This window comes from Eurosta solidaginis, chromosome X (genome assembly GCF_040869045.1).
Source record: "Eurosta solidaginis isolate ZX-2024a chromosome X, ASM4086904v1, whole genome shotgun sequence".
Classification (NCBI taxonomy): Eukaryota; Metazoa; Arthropoda; class Insecta; order Diptera; family Tephritidae; genus Eurosta; species Eurosta solidaginis.
Genome location: NC_090324.1, coordinates 115,970,492 through 115,980,100, shown reverse-complemented (window position 1 = coordinate 115,980,100; position 9,609 = coordinate 115,970,492).

The following is a 9,609-nucleotide window of genomic DNA, read 5'->3' as shown; positions in this document are numbered from 1 at the left end:
GTATGTTAATTTTTCTTCGAGTTATGGCTCCCAAATAATTGAAAATTGCTTAGTCATAAAAGGGGCGGTGCCACACCCATTTTCAAAAATTTTTTTTGGTTTCCATATTAATTTTAAAAGCTCTTTTTCGCTAATATATAGCTTATTATTTTCGTCTACGACCCTTTTAAAAATCTTTTATATAAAAGTGGGCGTGGTCTTTAACCGATCTCGTCCATTTTTTCTAGAAATATTTCCTGCTATAAAGAAAATCTGTGTGCCCAACTTTATTACGATCCGTTAATTTTTCTTCGAGTTATGGCTCCCGAAACACAGAAAATTTCTTAACCATCCACTTGGGAGTGAAATACCATTGATAAAAAGCTCTTTTTTGCAAAGATATAGCTTGTTTTATTCGCCCACGACCCTTTTAAAAATCTTTTATATAAAAGTGGGGGTGCTCCTTAACTGATTTCATTAATTTTTCTTCAAAGCATTCCTTATAGTATGGGCAACCTCCCTGCCGAATTTTGTAAGATAGGTTTAACGATTTTTGATTTATGATTAATAATATTTGTAAAATTGATTTTATTACAAGTGTTCGGTGCCACTCCCATTTAAAAAATTTTTTTCAAATTTTTATCAAGAGTCTCAATATCAATCCACACGTCAAATTTCAACATTCTAGGTGTATTATTTACTAAATAATCAGGTTTTTGTCTTTCCAAAATGTTATATATATAAAAATTGGGCGTGGTTATCATCCGATTTCGCTCATTTTCAATTCCAATCTATTCTGGTTGCAGATAAGCTCGTGTACCATATTTGGTGAAGATATCTCAATATTTAATCAAGTTATCGTGTCAACGGACAGACGGACGGACGGACAGACAGACAGACGGACGGACGGATATGGCTCAATCAAATTTTTTTCGATACTGATGATTTTGATATATGGAAGTGTATATTTATCTCGATTCCTTTATACCTGTCCAACCAACCGTTATACAAAGTTAATATACTCTGTGTGCAAAGCACGCTGAGTATAAAAATTGCTACAAAAAAATGTTTTCATATATTTAAAGCTATAAGGGTAATCCCCGCTTAAAAACTCATACAAAGAGATAACATTGGTTAATTCGTTGTAGTTCCATAAATAGAACAAAAGCAACACCAAGTTTCTTTGAAACTGCCTTACCAACGCACAACTTTACCAAATGATGCCATACGAAGTATGGACTATGAGTAAAGAAAATATGCAAAGAAGGCAATTGGGATAAGGTTTACAACAACTAAGGCATGACGTGATTGAATGCGTTTGTAACACTTGAACCATCGTAGGAGAGCGGGTTCAAATCCCACTCCTGGGAGAAAAGGCTTTGAAGGGCTTTACAAGTTATAATCGAAACAGCTTTCGCCTTGTCCGTCATGATGTCAAGTTGTTTAAATTTTCCCCAAATTATTAAATAAATTAAAAATTGCTTCAAATAAATGTTTTCACAAATTTAAAGCAATAAGGATAATCCCCGCTTAATAAATCATACAAATAGACAACATTGGTTAATTCGTTGTAGTTCTATAAATAGAACAAAATCAACACCAAGTTTCTTTGAAACCGCCTTACCAACGCACAACTTTGCCATATGATGCCAATCGAAGTATGGACTATGAATAAAGAAAATATGAAAAGAAGGAAATTGGGATAAGGTTTATAACAAAGGCATGACGTGGCTGAATGGGTTTGCAACACTTCAACCATCGTAGGAGTGCGGGTTCAATTCCCACTCCCGGGAGAAAAGGCTTTGAAGAGATTTACAAGGTATAATCGAAGCAGCTGTTGCCTTGTCCGTCCTGATGTCACATTGTTTAAATTGTTCCCAAATTATTAAATAAATTATAAATAAAAAATTGCTTCAAATAAATGTTTTCATACATTTAAAGCAATAAGGCTAATCACCGCTTAAAACTCATTGTGAAAGTCAACCTAACAGGAAGCTGGAGGCATTTTAAATGGGAAGGTATTTCTGTCGGTATCAATGGAAATCTTTGCATGACAATTATGTTGTTTTTGAAATTTCCGATAAAATCATTCCTTCAATAAGAATAAATCGATGAGGAGGAATTCCTGACGGCTCCAAGGAGTTAAGAAACTCTACCGAATAATGCTTGGGATTCTTCCACGACTGAATTAATGGATTGATAAGTTGTCAAGGACTGTGGTAGTTTTTCTTGGATTTTAGCATTAATGATAACAACAAACCGATTTTTAGGTGCCAACATTGCCAATTCTCGAAGCCGAATGTAGGTTGTATAACTAGATTCAATATTTGGAATTATATTAGCTTCCAGTAATGTCATTATTTCGCAAAAGTTTGGAAGAAATGAAATAAAATATCTGGTGGTATAGAAATAGGAAATTTGTCATTACCGATTGGCTTCTGCTGAAGTGTCTCCGCTCAAACACACTCTCATGTTTGTAGAGAAAGTAAATTTTTTGTGTACGTAACGCCAAAGATATGACAATTTTTAGCACACATTCACTTCACTTGTCAGAAATCTCCAGCAAGTTAGAGAAAAGCAACTAAACCTGTCATCGAGTACCAAGTATCTGGGACTAACAATTGACTGCAAGTTGAATTGGAAAGTATGCATCGAAGAGCGGGTACGGCAGGCCTGCATCGCCTTTTATGCCTGCAAATCAATGTTTGGTAAGAAATGGGGACTCAAGCCAAGCATGGTACTTTGGATGCACAAGGCGGTGGTGCGACCGGTGCTTACCTATGGTTCCATAGGCTGGTGGGAAGCTCTAAGTAAGAGCTACAAACTCACCAGCCTGCAAAAAGTCCAGTGCACTGCGAGCGTTGGTGCCATAGGGCAGGACGCACTTGCCCTACAGCTGCTTTAGACCCCATTTTGCACCTGCTTCCGATCGACTTGCATATACTTTGTACATCGTCACAAACCGCACTGAGACTCAGGGAGTCTCATCATCCGAATCTACACTGACGGCTCCAAGATGGAATCGGGAGTGGGGGCCGGAGTATTCTCTGGGTCCCTAGATTTGTCTGTATCATTCAGACTCCGATCGCACTGCAGCGTGTTTCAAGCAGAAATCCTCGCAATTTGCCAAGCCTGAAAATCACTGGAGGGCTTCAATGTAGCTGGTAAAGTTTGCATCCTGTCGGATAGCCAAGGAGCGATAAAAGCGCTTTCCTCGTCACACATTAACTCAAAATTAGTTATCCACCAATCTAGAACTACGCGTTAACTGGGTCCCGGGTCATAGGGGGATAGAGGGTAATGAGAACGCCGACGACCTAGCACGAAGGGGCTCATCGGAGATGAACGAGGAAATAACCAGTGTCGAAGTAGGCATACCCTTAACAGTAGCCAAGGGGAATATCCAAAGCTTCTACTTGAAGAAAGCACAAACAAAGTGGAATAACATCACCACCTATGCAATATCAAAATCCATTTGGCCAAACTGTGATGGAAAGAGGACGAGAACTCTTCTGAACAAATCCAGGGCTAACACACGCAAACTGATAGCAGTCTGCACCGGTCATTGGGCAGTAGTTACGTATGCGGAAAAGATGGGCATTCCGTATAACGACTACTGCAGAAGCTGCAAAGATCCAAATGCCAAGGAGACAGTAGAACACTTTATGTATAAATGCCCGGGTCTAGCTAGAGCCCGGATACGGTTCCTTGGAACCCCGTTTCTAGAAGATCTCAGAGGGTTATCTGTGATAGCAGTCCCGAATATTCTTAATTTTATCAAAAACTCTGGCTGGTTGTAATACATTGACCGTAACGTTCCGTAGGTTTTTAGATGAGTTACGTGGCATCAAAACGGCATTAAATATCTACTTGGGCGACCAGGGTCGCAGCCATTTCACCTACCTACCTAGAGAAAAACCCTACATACCCATTAGATGATCAGTATTCCTCAATAACTTAAGGGTTTGTTCTAAAGCTTCCGGCGACAGTTAATTAGCCATGGTGCACTCATCCCTTTGGACTGTGCTTTTGCTTATATTGCAAATCCATGTATCAGATATTTGCAGCGGCAGTTGTTGTTTAAATGCGGAGTGAGCTGTGCGTCCACCACATCTAAGGTAGCGGCGATTTCTGAGGAAGCAACTACCACCGCGATTTTTTTGCTCTTACTTCAGCTAATATATTTATTAAAAATGTTTTGCCGGTTCCTGTTTGAGTTTTATTTAAATAGACAGAAGTTAAAAAAAAAACTTTTTAACGGTGTCAGATTACTAAACGTCCAAAAAGAATAACAGCCAATCCCAACGTTGCAGTAAAACTTTAGTTGTTAAAATAACCCAAGTTTGGGCGGCAGCCATAATAGTGAAAAATCCCATTTGTAGGAAAATGCCTCCTTTTCCATAATTCGGCATATGTATTATTGGAGGTGTTACGACTTAACGTCATAGAGCTCCTTACCAATTTTCATTTTTCTACCATTACTATATCAGAGATATGCAGTATAAAATATTCCATTTGTATGGGAGGTGCCACGCCCCCTTTTTCCCCATCCTACATTTTCTTTGTGGTGTTGGGGGTTGACCTGGGGGTCAATTCCGTAACTGTGCAAAACTGAAAAATGTACACTCATTGTAAACTCATTTGCACACACAATTTACACTTTAAATTTTCATGCGATTCTGTAAATTATTGTGTACATTGTTTTGCTGAATGAGCGCTGAATGTAAAAGTCTTATGTCAGTGAGAAAATATTCATCAAACGCCATGAAAACAAAAAAGTCATTCTGCAACAGTGCGTATGAGTTTTGAATGTCAGAATAGTGTACCTACACTGGCTGCCAAGAAAACTCACGAAGTTTTTATCAGTGAGTTTTTTTGTTCACAGTTTTGCTTTACAGAATCAGAATTTCAAAGTCTACACAATTTCTTGTGTACTTTTTAAAACACACAGTTAGCGAATAGGGCCCCCTGATATAACTCTTTTCTGGATTTCAATGTTCTACCATGAATACTTTCACAGCTTGCAGTATCAAAGATTGCATTGTATGGGAGGTGCCACGCTCCTTTATATATTGAAATGATTTTTAGAGTGTTTTAAAATTTGGTTAAAGATCGCTCGATCCGTGCAGTACGTAAGCCGAGCATACATATATAATTTGAATTTTATATGTAGACATATGTATATAGGTAGACTTTATGTACATATATTTGGGCACATGCGTTATACTACTGTGCGTCCGATTCCTTAATTTCTTTTATCTATTACGCCATTTTTTGCTGGGTTACTCGGCTTAAAAGATTGTAAGATTTATTTATGTGCGTATGTTTGAAGTAAGAGTACAAATACATTTATGTAGACTTACATACACATGTAGGTATGCATTTTTATTTTTACTATAGTTTCTGTTATAAACATACAAATATGGGTCTTAAAAGTCACCCGAAGCTGTTTATTTATAGTCGTGTCCTATAAATGACCGTTAGTTTTAGACAGCAAATAGAAACCACCACGAAATCACTAGAGAGGAAGAAGTACAGTAAGGGTGGGAAACAAAAAGGGGATGGGCGGGTAAAGGAAATACAAAAAATGTGCGAGGGGAACTTAAAAAAAAATATACCTACAAAAAACAAAAAAGAACGCTCAAAAAATGTAAATAAAAACTGAACATCAGTGGAAGTACCTACCTATATATTAATAGATATGTGGATGAAGTCATAAACTAGAGTTGAATATTGAAAATGGTGGTGGTTTTGAATGAAAGCAACCAAAGGAAATCGTCCCAAGAATAGAAACACGGAAACCCAACTACCCGCCCAGGGAAAAACTTTTGTTAATACCTATATGTGTGTATGCATGCATATAAATTTATCGTAATATGTATGGATGTACAACCAACCGGTTTGCGGATAACCGTTCAGCCTTACACACGCTGCAGAATAAAACAAGGGAAACAAGTAAGGAAGGTTAAGTTCGGGTGTAACCGAACATTACATACTCAGTTGAGAGCTATGGTGACAACATACGGGAAAATAACCATGTGGGAAAATGAACCGAGGGAAAGCCTGGAATGTGTTTGTATGACATGTGTATCAAATGAAAGGCATTAAAGAGTATTTTATGAGGGAGTGGATCATAGTTCTAAAGGTGGACGCCATTTAGGGATATAGCCATAAAGGTGAATCAGGGTTGACTCCAGAATGCGTTTGTACGATATGGGTATCAAATGAAAGGTGTTAATGAGTATTTTAAAAGGGAGTAATCCTTAGTTCCATAGGTGGACGCCGTTTCGAGATATCGCCACAAAGGTGGACCAGGGGCGACCCTAGAATTTGTTTGTACAATATGGGCATCAAACGAATGGTGTTAATGAGTATTTTAAAAGGGAGTGAGCCTTAGTTCTATAGGTGGAAGCCGTTTCGAAATATCGCCATAAAGGTGGACCAGGGGTGACTCTAGAATGTGTTTGTAGGATATAGGTATCAAATTAAAGGTATTAATAAGGGTTTTAAAAGGGAGTGGTGGTTGTTGTATAGGTGGTCGCCTTTTCGAGATATCGCCATAAAGGTGGACCAGGGGTGACTCTAGAATGCGTTTGTACGATATGGGCATCAAATGAAAGGTGTTAATGAGTATTTTAAAAGGGATTAATCCTTAGTTCCATAGGTGGACGCCGTTTCAAGATATCGCCATAAAGGTGGACCAGGGGTGACCCTAGAATTTGTTTGTACAATATGGGTATCAAAAGAAAGGTGTTAATGAGCATTTTAAAAGGGAGTAATACATAGTTCCATAGGTGGACGCCGTTTCGAGATATCGCCATAAAGGTGGACCAGGGGTGACCCTAGAATTTGTTTGCACAATATGGGCATCAAACGAAAGGTGTTAATGAGTACTTTAAAAGGGATTGGGCCTTAGTTCTATAGGTGGACGCCGTTTCGAAATATCGCCATAAAGGTGGACCAGGGGTGACTCTAGAATGTGTTTGTACGATATGGGTATCAAATTAAGGGTATTAATGAGGGTTTTAAAAGGGAGTGGTGGTTGTTGTATAGGTGGTCACATTTTGGAGATATCGCCATAAAGGTGGACCAGGGGTGACCCTAGAATTTGTTTGTACAATATGGGTATCAAAAGAAAGGTGTTAATGAGTATTTTAAAAGGGAGTAATCCTTAGTTCCATAGGTGGACGCCGTTTCGAGATATCGCCATAAAGGTGGAGCAGGGGTGACCCTAGAATTTGTTTGTACAATATGGGTATCAAAAGAAAGGTGTTAATGAGTATTTTAAAAGGGAGTAATCCTTAGTTCCATAGGTGGACGCCGTTTCGAGATATCGCCATAAAGGTGGGCCAGGGGTGACTCTAGAATTCGTTTGTGCAATATGGGTATCAAACGAAAGGAATTAATGAGTATTTTAAAAGGGAGTGGGCCTTAGTTCTATAGGTGGACGCCTTTTCGAGGTATCGCAATAAAGGTGGACCAGGGGTGACTCTAGACTTTGTTTGTACTATACGGGTATCAAATGAAAGGTGTTAATGAGTATTGTTAAAAGGGGGTGGGCCTTCGTTCTATAGGTGTTCGCCTTTTTGAGATATCGCCATAAAGGTGGACCAGGGGTGACTCTAGAATATGTTTGTACGATATGGGTATCAAATGAAAGGTGTTAATGAGTATTTTAAAAGGGCGTGGGGCTTAGTTCTATAAGTGGACGCATTTTCGAGATATCGCCATAAAGGTGGACCAGGGGTGACTCTAGAATGAGTTTGTACGATATGGGTATCAAATTAAAGGTATTAATGAGAGTCTTAAAAGGGAGTGGTTGTAGTTGTATATGTGAAGGCGTTTTCCAGATATCGACCAAAATGTGGACCAGGGTAACCCTGAACATCATCTGTTGGATACCGCTAATTTATTTATATATGTAATACCTGCCAAGATTTTAAGGATTTTTTATTTCGCCCTGCAGAACTTTTCATTTTCTTCTACTTAATATGGTAGGTGTCACAACCATTTTATAAAGTTTTTTCTAAAGTTATATTTAGCGTCAATAAAACAATCCAATTACCAAATTCATCCCTTTTTTCGTATTTGGTATAGAATTATGGCATTTTTTTCATTTTTCGTAATTTTCGATATCGAAAAAGTGGGCGTGGTCATAGTCGGATTTCGTTCATTTTCCATACCAAGATAAAGTGAGTTCAACTAAGCACGTGAACTAAGTTCATTAAAGATATGTCGATTTTTGCTCAAGTTATCGTGTTAACGGCCATACGGAAGGACAGACGGGCGACTGTGTATAAAAACTGGGCGTGGCATCAACCGATTTCGCCCATTTTCACAGAGAACAGTTAGCGTCATAAAATCTATGCCCCTACCAAATTTCAAAAGGATTGGTTAATTTTTGTTCGACTTATGGCGTTAAAAGTGTCCTAGACAAATTAAATGGAGCCACGCCCATTTTGAAATTTTCTTTTATTTTTATATTTTGTTGCACCATATCATTACTGGAGTTCAATGTTGACATAATTTACTTATATACTGTAAAGATATTAAATTTTTTGTAAAAATTTTACTTTAAAAAATTTTTTTCTTTTAAAGTGGGCGTGGTCCTTCTCCGATTTTGCTAATTTTTATTAAGCGTACATACAGTAATAGGAGTAACGTTTCTGCCAAATTTCATCATGATATCTTCAACGACTGCCAAATTACAGCTTGCAAAAGTTTTAAATTACCTTCTTTTAAAAGTGGGCGGTGCCACGCCCATTGTCCAAAATTTTGCTAATATTCTATTCTGCGTCATAAGTTCAACTCATCTACCAAGTTTCGTCGCTTTATCGGTCTTTTGTAATGAATTATCGCACTTTTTCGGTTTTTCGAAATTTTCGATATCGAAAAAGTGGGCGTGGTTATAGTCCAATATCGTTCATTTTAAATAGCGACCTGAGCTGAGTGCTCAGGAACCTACATACCAAATTTCATCAAGATACCTCAAAATTTACTCAAGTTATCGTGTTAACGGACGGACGGACGGACGGACGGACGGACGGACATGGCTCAATCAAATTTTTTTTTCGATCCTGATTATTTTGATATATGGAAGTCTATATCTATCTCGATTCCTTTATATATGTACAACCAACCGTTATCCAATCAAACTTAATATACTCTGTGAGCTCTGCTCAACTGAGTATAAAAATAGCGAGCACAGAAAATCGTGCAACAGAAGAAGCATACCTATATGTACACATATATGTAAAATAGGAACACCACCGAAACACCAACCTTGCCAGAAAAATACTAGTTCGCAATTAGTATTTTGTGACTGAAATCGCTCTGCTTAGAAAAACACAATTTGACCAAATATCGTAATGTAGCCGAAACTACAGTACTCGTACATCTCCTGCCTTGCAATCCACACAACACCCCCATTATTTAATTTTCGAATTGCTCTCTCTTAGTTGTCAATGCTAATATATTTTGAATACACCACATCTCAACGTACCAAAATAATTTCAAACTAGCACCAGCTTGCCCACACTATAACAGGCACCTTGGTGTGAGGGCTTAGCCGAACTCCATAGCGCCCAATTATGAGGCTGAGGGGGTTAGGGCCTGCATCTACGCCGTTTC